Source organism: Coregonus lavaretus (genome assembly GCF_964263955.1).
Source record: "Coregonus lavaretus genome assembly, chromosome: 13".
Taxonomy (NCBI): domain Eukaryota; kingdom Metazoa; phylum Chordata; class Actinopteri; order Salmoniformes; family Salmonidae; genus Coregonus; species Coregonus lavaretus.
The window spans coordinates 23,439,061-23,449,811 of record NC_140000.1 but is presented as its reverse complement, the minus strand read 5'-3'; positions in this window follow the sequence as shown (position 1 = coordinate 23,449,811).

Here is a 10,751-nt window from a genome sequence, read left to right as displayed (position 1 = left end):
ACCGAGGTGCCGTCAAAGATGCTACTGGTCTGTGGAGAAACCATGAGGGGTTGATAGTAGCGCCTCCAGACCTATTAGGTCTGATGATTCAGGAAGCACATGGGTTAGCTCATGTTGCAAGGGGGGAGGTTAAAAGAAAGATCACAAAGGAGTATGGTTGTTGGGCACCATATTTGCTTGAACAAGTTGACTATGTCATAGGCAGGTGCACAATTTGTCTGAAAAACAATGTTCGCAGGGGTGTGACTGTTCTTCCTGGCCACATTCCTACACTGAGAGGTCCTATGCGTGAGTTGGTTATTGACTTTGTTGATATGATAAAACCAGTTGATGGAAAAAGATACATATTGGTGGTTGTAGATAGATTTTCACGATGGCCGGAGGCCTGTCCAACTAAGCGAAAATATGCTCAGTCGGTTGCAAAGTTTTTGTGTAAAGAAGTCATAAGCAGGTGGGAATTTCCCGATTTAATATACTCAGAAAATGGGAAAGAGTTTTGTGAATAAATCAGTGAAATGGTTTTTGAACAAATTTGATAAAAATAAAAATTGGAAAAAGTCAGACTAAAATGTTATGAAAACTAGGGTTGAAATAATTCTAGGAAATGTGGAATATCTGATTGTGGGATGATTATATTATTGTGATGAATCAAAGGGGGGAAATGGAATGTGATTCATTTTATATATAATCTTATATATACATTCTTATATTATTGCTGATATTGATGTTTTAATTTGCATGTGTTGTTTTGCAAAAGATACTGTTTGGTATTTTATTTTCTTCCAGAAGCATATGGGGGAATATGTAGAGGGACTCAAATACTCAAACATGGACAATATGAATGGACTGGAGGAAGTGGAACAAGGAAGGAGTGGAAATGTTCCGATTCCATCATCGACGTCGCATTGAAAGTCGACACTGTGGAGGAGATGAAGTGTAGTGGACTACATTCCAGTGTTATATTCTTTCTGTATAATTTTTTGAAGAATTATGTTTTCTGTTGTTGGGTACATGTGGGGACCTCAGATGTTTTTGTTTATTTCGTTGAAGTTTAGGGATATGGGGTCTAGGCAAGGACAGAGAGAATCCACAGGAGGGTCCGATGGGTCGACCAGCCTGAATGTGGACATTTTGATTGTATTTTGTTTGCTGGGGTTTTCATATGTATTCAATTGCATCATAGCTTAAAATGTATTCATAAAGATGTATGAATTGATCTGGAGTACTTAGGTGGTCGCCTAGGGCAGAGGGGCCGTGAGAGAATTTTCCTGTCTTGACTGACTGATGGATATTTGGAATGAAAGCTGCCAGACAGGTTTTTCGCTCTTACACTCCATAACAATTTACTTACACTCCATAACAATTTATTTACACTCCATAATAATGTATTTACACTACATACAAAAATGTGTCTATATAAACATGTGTTTAATCTCCATAAATTTTGGTTTATTGTTAAAGTTACTCAAGAACAAGAATTGTTATTTGTCATAATCCTATTCTTTTTGTTTTCGAGACTTAATTAGTCTCGAAGGGGGGAAATATGTAGTGTCTTAGAGTCTAGGATATGCTGACCGTTGCAGAAAGTGTGTTAGAGGAAACTTGGCTCTAAGATTTTGCTGATGTGGCAAAATGGTGTAACAGATGAACTGTATTCTACTCTGCTGAAAACATCTGGAAATCATTACTAAAGTTCATGGAAAATGATAGGGGGAGAGATGTAGAAAAGGCCAGGGATTGGTTTTTAGAATCACACCATATTACGTCATAAATTATATAAAACCATGTCTTGAACAATAGAAGAGGGGAATAGCGAATTACAGAATTTGGCTGTTGCTGTCCCCAGATATCTGCAGGTATCTGTCAAATTCCGATGCTGTATACCCTTTGTTATAATAAACCTTTATAAACAGAGTACAGTGTCGGCGGATTCCTTATCATTACAGCATGGACCAGCAAAGGTGTGTCTTTTAGACACTACAGACGTACTCAGACACTAGGGCTGCGTTCAATATTACAAAACAGTGTGCAATGTCCAATTAAACGGCAACAGTGCTGTTCTGAGTGACCAGTTGAAAAACCAGGTTGGGGAAGGCTGTCAGCATGGCCACACATCTTTAAATACGTCACTCATTGCTTCAAGCCACACCCCACCACAACCACCAAACGGAGCAAATAAAATAAAATAAACGTTTATTGGGCAAGTACACAGATTTACATGTACAGTGGGCTCCAAAATTACTGGCACCCCTGACTGGCAATGCACAAACAATACTTTAAAAAATATAAACAATATAATTATAGAGATAAACTCAAAATACCAACATGTGAGAAATACTGTACTTTATTAACGTTTCAATGGAACCAACCAAAATCATACAATTATTTAATACAAAATAAATGTCACCAAAATCAAGGTTTCATAATTATTGGCACTACTTAGTGCAACCACCTATGGCAAGGATAACAGCATGGAGTCTTTTCCTGTAATGTTTGACAAGGTTAAGGAACACATTTGGAGGGATTTTGGCCCATTCCTCTATGCAGATCCTTTGAAGATGCTTCACATTCTTGGGTTTGCGCTTATCAACTGCCCTGTTCAACTCAGCCCACAGATTTTTGATTGGATTGAGGTCCGGCGACTGAGATGGCCATGGCAGAACATTGATTTTGTTGTCACAGAACCATTTCTGTGTGGATCTTGAGGTATGTTTTGGGTCATTGTCTTGTTGGAAAGTCCACCTACGGCCAAGTCCCAGCCTTCTGGCCGAGGCAACCAGATTGTCAGCCAAAATTGCCTGATACTTGGTGGAATTCATTATGCCATCAATCTTAACCAGTGCCCCTGGACCTCTGGAATTAAAACAGCCCCAAAACATCACTGACCCACCACCATATTTCACCGTGGGTATGAGGTGCCTCTCCTTGTATGCGTCTCTGTTTCGACGCCAAACATGCCGATGCTGTATCTGACCAAAACGTTCAATTTTGGTCTCATCTGACCAGAGCACCTTCTTCCAGTCATAATTGAAATAACGTTTGGCAAACTCCAAGCGCTTGCGCCTGTATCTTGGGGTCAGAAATTGCTTTTTTCTGGCAACCCTTCCAAAGAGCCTGTGATTGTGGAGGTGCCGTCTGATGGTGCTTTTTGAAACCTGGTGACCCCAAGATGCCACCAAGGCCTGCAATTCTTTCACAGTGATTCTTGGGGATTTTGTTGCTTCTCTCACCATCCTCCTCCCTATCCTGGGGGGAAAAATGCATTTGCGTCCTCTACCCGTGAGGTTTTCAACTGTTCCATATCTTTCTTTATTTTTCAATAATTGCCCTGACAGTGCTCAGTGGTATATTCAATCGTTTGTGGATCTTCTTGTAGCCATTACCAGATTTATGAAGGTCTACAACCATCTGTCTCTTTTGAACTGCCAGGTCTTTTGTTTTCTTCATGGTGTTGGATCCTTAAGACTTAGATCAACTTAAATAAGTGGAATATAATTCCTGGTTTAATTTTTGTAGATGTTATTTACAATAATCTTTAAGGGTGCCATTAATTGTGAAACCTTGATTTGGAGGACATTGATTTTTTATTAAATCAATAAATTATTTTGGTGGGTTCCATTGGAACATTAATATAGTACAGTATTTCTCACATGTTGGTATTTTGAGTTTATCTCTATAATTATATTGTTTATATTTTTTTAAGTATTATTTGTGCATTGCCAGTCAGGGGTGCCAGTAATTTTGGAGCCCACTGTATATACAGTGCCCTCAGAAACTATTCATATCCCTTGACTTATTCCACATTATGTTTTGTTACAGCCTGAATTCATGTTTTCAGAAATGTTTGCACATTTATTGAAAATGAAATACAGAAATATCTCATTTACATAAGTATTCACACCCCTGAGTCAATACATATTAGAATCACATTTGGCACCAATTACAGCTTTGCACACCTGGATTGTACAATATTTGCACATTATTCTTTTTAAAATTATTCAAGCTCTGTCAAGTTGTTTGTTTGATCATTGCTAGACAGCCATTTTCAAATCTTGCCATAGATTTTCAAGCCAATTTAAGTCAAAACTGTAACTAGGCCACTCAGGAACATTCAATGTCGTCTTGGTAAGCAGCTCCAGTGTATATTTGGCCTTGTGTTTTAGGTTATTGTCCTGCTGAAAGGTGAATTTGTCTCCCAGTGTCTGTTGGAAAGCAGACTTAACCAGGTTTTCTTCTAAGATTTTGCCTGTGCTTAGCTCTAATCCGTTTCTTTTTATCATAAAAAACTCCCTTTTCCTTGCCAATGACAAGCATACTGTCACGCCCTGACCTTGAGAGCCTGGTATTATCTAGTTAGTTTGGTCAGGGTGTGAATGTTGATAGATTCTATGTTTTCTATTTCTATGTTGGCCAGGTGTGGTTCCCAATCAGAGGCAGCTGTTGATCGTTGTCTCTGATTGGGGTTCATACTTAGGCAGCCATTTTTCCTACCTTTAGTTGTGGGATCTTGTTTCTGTTTGGCTTGTTGGATGTTTAGCCTTTTGAATGTCACGTTCTGTTGGATTTTGTTATTTTGTCGGTGTTTATATAATAAACGACTATGTACGCATACCACGTTGCACCTTGGTCCAATCCTTTACTCAATGAACGTGACACATACCCATAACATGATGCAGCCACCACCATGCTTGAATGTGTTGGATTTGCCCCAAACATAACACTTTGTATTCAGTATTACTTTAGTGCCTTGTTGCAAACAGGATGCATGTTTTGGAGTATTTTTATTCTGTACAAGCTTCCTTCTCTTCACTTTGTCAATTATGTTAGTATTGTGGAGTAACTACAATGTTGTTGATCCATCCTCAGTTTTCTCCTATCACAGCCATTAAACTCTGTAACTGTTTTAAAGTCACCATTGGCCTCATGGTGAAATTCCTGAACGGTTTCCTTCTCGGGCAACTGAGTTAGGAAGGACGCCTGTATCTTTGTAATGACTGGGTGTATTGAGACACCATCCCAAGTGTAATTCATAACTTCACCATGCTCAAAGTGATATTTAATGTCTGCTTTTTTTGTTTTTACCCATCTACCAATAGTTGCCCTTCTTTGCGAGGTATTGGAATGCAGTGTGTGGTTTTCGCCAGGCATCATGGGACCCATGTCGTCCAAAAAGTTTACTGAAGTTTGCCAAAAACACCTGGAAGCACCTCAATGATCATCAAGACTCTTGGAAGAATGTTCTATGGACAGATTACTCAAAAGTATAACTGGGTCCAATTATGCCTGGCGAAAACCAAACACTGCATTCCACAGTAAGAACCTCATACCAATGGTCAAGCATGGTGGTGGTAGTGTGATGGTTTGAGGATGCTTTGCTGCCTCAGGACCTGGATGACTTGCCTTAACAGAAGGAACCATGAATTCTGCTCTGTATCAGTGTATTTTACAGGAGAATGTCTGGCCATCCGTCTGTGAGCTGAAGCTGAAGCGTAGCTGGGTCATGCAGCAAGACAATGATCCAAAACACACAATCAAGTCCACATGAAAATGGCTAAAAAGCAACGAATTTGAAGTTTTGGAATGTTCTAGTCAAAGTCCAGACCTAATCCCAATTGAGATGTTGTGGACGGACATGAAATTAGCAGTTCATGCTTGAAAACCCACAAATGTCGCTGCGTTAAAGCAGTTCTGCATGCAAGAGTGGGCCAAAAGTCCTCCACAGTGATGTGAGAGACTGATCAACAACTACAGGAAGCATTTGGTTGCAGTCTTTGCAGCTAAAGGTAGCACAGCCAGTTATTGAGTGTAAGGGGGCAATTACTTTTTCACACAGGGGCAATGGGTGTTGCATAACTTTGTTTATGAAATAAATGGAATAAGTATGTAATTGTTGTGTTATTTGTTCACTCAGGTTCACTTTATATTTTATTTATTAGGTTTTGGTTGAAGATCTGATAACATTTAGTATAAAAAATATGCAAAAATAGCGAAAATATGAAAGGGAGCAAATACTTTTTCACCGCACTATATATAGGATGAGCCATGACTAGAATACAGTATATACATGTAAAGTGGGTAAAACAGTATGTAAACATTATTAAAATGACCAGTGTTCAATGATTCTATATACATAGGGCAGCAGTCTCTTAAGGTGCAGGGTAGATTACCGGGTGGAGGTCGGCTAGTGATGACTGTTTAACAGTCTGATGGCCTGGAGATAGAAGCTGTTTTTCAGTCTCTCTGTCCGAGCTTTGATGCACCTGTACTTTCTCCGCCTTCTAGATTGTAGTGGGGTGGCTCGGGTGGCTGAGGTCTTTGATAATCTTCTTGGCCTTCCTGTGACACCGGGTGCTGTAGATATCCTGCAGGACAGGCAGTGTACCCCCGGTGATGCGTTGGGCTGACCGCACCACCCTCTGAAGAGCCCTGCAGTTGCGGGCAGTGCAGTTGCCGTACCAGGCGGTGATACAGCCCGGCAGAATGCTCTCAATGGTGCATCTGTAGAAGTTCATGAGGGTGTTAGGGGCCAAGCTGAATTTCTTCAGCCTCCTGAGGTTGAAGAGGCGCTGTTGCGCCTTCTTCACCAAGCTGCTGATGTGGAGGGAACATTTCAGGTTCACGCAGAGGAACTTGACGCTTTTGACCCTCTCGATGTGAAAGGGGGCTTGCTCTCTTTGCTGTCTCCTGTAGTCCACGATCAGCTCCTTCGTTTTGTGGAGGGAGAGGTTATTTTCCTGGCACCACTACGCCGAGGACTCTCACCTCCTCCCTGTAGGCTGTCTCGTTGTTGGTAATCAGGCCTACCACTGTTGTGTCATCAGCAAACTTGATGATTGAGTTGGAGACCTGCGTAGCAACGCAGTCATGGGTGAACAGGAAGTACAGGAGGGGGCTGAGCACGCAACCCTGCTGGGCGGAGGCCGAGGTGGCGTCACGCGGCGGAGGTGTTGTTGCCTACCTTCACCACCTGGGGTCCGCCCGTTAGGAAATGAAGGACCCAGTTTCAAAGGGAGGGGTTCAGACCCACGGCCCTGAGTTTAGGGATGAGCTTGGAGGGCACTATGGTGTTAAAGGCTGAGCTGTAGTTGATGAACAGTATTCTCACATAGGTATTCCTCTTGTCCAGGTGGGATAGGTGTGCAGTGCAATGGTGCTATGGGGCGATAGTCATTTAGTTCAGTTAACTTCGCTTTCTTGGGTACAGGAACAATGGTGGACATCTTGAAGCAAGTGGGGACAACTGACTGGGATAGGGAGAGATTGAATATGTCCGTAAACACTCCAGCCAGCTGGTCTGCACATGCTCTGAAGACGCGGCTTGGGATGCCATCTGGGCCGGCAGCCTTGCGAGGGTTAACAGCTTCAATGTCTTACTCATGTCAGCCACAGAGATTGGGAGCACATCCTCGTGAGCGGCGGAGGCCCACATCGGCAGCGCTGTGTTGTTTTCCTCGAAGCGGGCAAGAAAGTGTTTAGCTTGTCCGGGATTGAGGCATCGGTGTCCGCTACGTATCTCAAAGTCTGTTCAAGAACGTTGAACGTTTTGGGGAAACATGTCATTCAGCACAAACCGTCACGCAACGTAGCAAACATTTAATCAAACTGAACGCACCCTAGTAGAGTAGCCTCAATTCAAATGAAGTTTATGCAACAATCTGACGTAAAGGGACTGTTAGGTCTTCTGGAATCTACGACAAGTGTGGAGATGTATGCTACACTTATGAACAAGTTATGCATCTAGTGTAGCAGGCCCGTTTAAAAAGAATGCAGTTACTGCTTACCTGGTGCGTCGAGAAACGTTTATTTGTAGCCTAATGATTTTTTTTATCCAAAACATAAACCCAGAATATTCAGTATTCATCCAAATCACTCCTATGGGGTGAGCATTCAAATCACCCCTATGGGAGGGCAGCTCCTGGTCAGCCCAGCCCAAGCTCTTCTCTGTTCTGGCACCCCAATGGTGGAACCTGCTTCCCCCTGAAGTTACGACAGCAGAGTCTTCCGAAAACATCTGAAACCCTACCTCTTCAAAGAGTATCTTAAATAATCCCACAGCACCCCCCCTTGCAAACCCCCCCCCCCCCCCCCCCAAAAAAAAAATAGGAAAATATATACTTAACAAAAATGCAACATGCAACAATTTCAAAGATTTTACTGAGTTACAGTTCATATAAGGAAATCAGTCAGTTGAAATGAATTCAATAAGCCCTAATCTATTTCACATGACTGGGAATAAAGATATGCATCTGTTGGTCACAAATACCTTAAAAATTAGGTAGGGGCGTGGATCAGAAAACCAGTCAGTATCTGGTGTGACCACCATTTGCCTCATGCAGTGCGACACATCTCCTTCGCATAGAGTTGATCAGGCTGTTGATTGTGTCCTGTGGAATGTTGTCCCACTCCTCTTCAATGGCTATGCGAAGTTGCTGGATATTGGTGGGAACACATCGATCCAGAGCATCCAGAACATGCTCAATGGTGGACATGTCTGGTGAGTATGCAGGCCATGGAAGAACTAGGACATTTTCAGGTACCAGGAAGTGTGTACGGATTCTTGCGACATGGGGCCGTGTATTATCATGCTGAAACATGAGGTGACGGCGGTGGATGAATGGCAAGACAATGGGCCTCAGGATCTCGTCACGGTATCTCTGTGCATTCAAATTGCCATTGATAAAATGCAATTGTGTTCGTTGTCCGTAGCTTATGCCTGCCCATACCATAACCCCACCGCCACCATGGGGCTCTCTGTTCACAACGTTGACATCAGCAAACCGCTAGCCCACACGATGTCATACACGTGGTCTGCGGTTGTGAGGCCGGTTGGACGTACTGCCAAATTCTCTAAAACAACTTGGAGGCAGCTTATGGTAGAGATATTAACATTAAATTATCTGGCAACAGCTTTGGTGGACATTCCTGCAGTCAGCATGCCAATTGCTTCTCCCTCAAAACTTGAGACATCTGTGACATTGTGTTGTGTGACAAAACTGCATATTTTAGAGTGGCCTTTTTTAGAGTGGCCTTTTATTGCCCCCAGCACAAGGTGCACCTGTGTAATGATCATGCTGTTTAATCAGCTACTTGATATGCCACACCTGTAAAGTGGATGGATTATCTTGACAAAGGAGAAATGCTCACTAACAGGGATGTAAACAAATTTGTGCACAACATTTTAGAGAAATAAGCTTTTTGTGCGTATCTTTTATTTCAGCTCATGAAACACTTTACATGTTGTGTTTATATTTTTGTTCAGTGTAAAAAAAAGCCTTTCGTGAGCTAACACTCGCACTTAACTATTTTCCTTCTTACTAGCTCTGACTTTTGTGATAGCTACTTTATTGAGGAAAAATGTACTTACTATGACTGTGATATGTGGTTGTCCCACCTAGCTATCTTAATACTGCAGTGGGCTAAATCAGGGTCACACAAAGTGTTTCTTGTTAATTTTAAACAAATCTACTTTGAAACAAAAGTATACACCTCACACACATGGTTATGGGCTTAAAAAAAGACACCTGTACCATGTCAGATATAGAGTTGAAATGTATTCAATTTTGAGTTTGCATCCCAATATTACACTTTATATACATCCCAGAAGACTGAAATATAACAGAACTGTTTGACATAGAAACACCGGATTTTCATATATATATATATTTTTATGTTTTAGTAATTATGAAAAAAATATGAATAACATTCCACCCTTAAGGCCACTAGGTCATTTGACTGCAGGAAAGGGGCACGATTAATGCACTAAATGACTAAAATTTAAATTTAAGGAGGGGGCTGTTGCCTAGGCAACCAAAAATGTGTTTGCTACAACACATTGGTTGTTTCAGCAAGTTGGAGAATCCATGTAGAGTCCAGAAACTAACTCAACTACACAAATGCCCAGGAGTCCTGTCTTTAGTCAGGTGTTGTTGTTTTTTGGTGGTTATGACTCTTATTTAATTTTCATGACAGTCTTCATCAATAACCATTGGTTACCCGGTTATATGGTAATTGTGCAATGCAGCCCTAATCACAAAAATATATATACAAACGTTTTACATAGCCAGGGATCACAAATCTACACAAACAAATTAATCATAATGACTCTGGCTGTCTGGCAATCTAGCTAGGTTTCACTTCACTAGATTCTACAGCCACAAAATCAAATTTGGCTATATCAGAAAAATTAACGTGAAAAAAAAGTTAATTATTAAAACTTAATTTAATGTTAGGGTTAGGCATAAGGTTAGCAGTGTGGTTAAGGTTAGAGTTAAGGTTAAGTAATATTTGTATTTAAAGAGAAATTGTGGAAATGGCGAAGTTCATGTTTAGTCTTTGCCTGACAAAGTGAAATTAAGATATATAAGTTATCCTGTGCGAGCTTATGTGCCGAGTACATTACGTTGTTACAGGTGTCAAACTTATGGGCATGTGGCAGCAGTATGTAGGAGGGAGATTCCAAGGTGTGAGAAGTGTGCAGAAGGGCATGAGATAAAGGAGTGTGAAGCAGTTGGGGTGGCCATGGGGCTGGGGATCAGACATGTCCAGTGTGAGAGAAGCAGATTGAGGTTTCCAGGGTAAGAGTAGAGAAGAAATTGTCATATGCGGAGGCAGTGAAGAAAGTAGAGGAAGAGGGGTCAAGGGGGGGAGTGGTGAGAGTAGGAGATATGTACCAGTACAGTGGGATAGGCAACCAAGTGATATATGTTTCAGTAAGATTGGATTTTTAGAGTTTATAGCAATGGTTATTAATT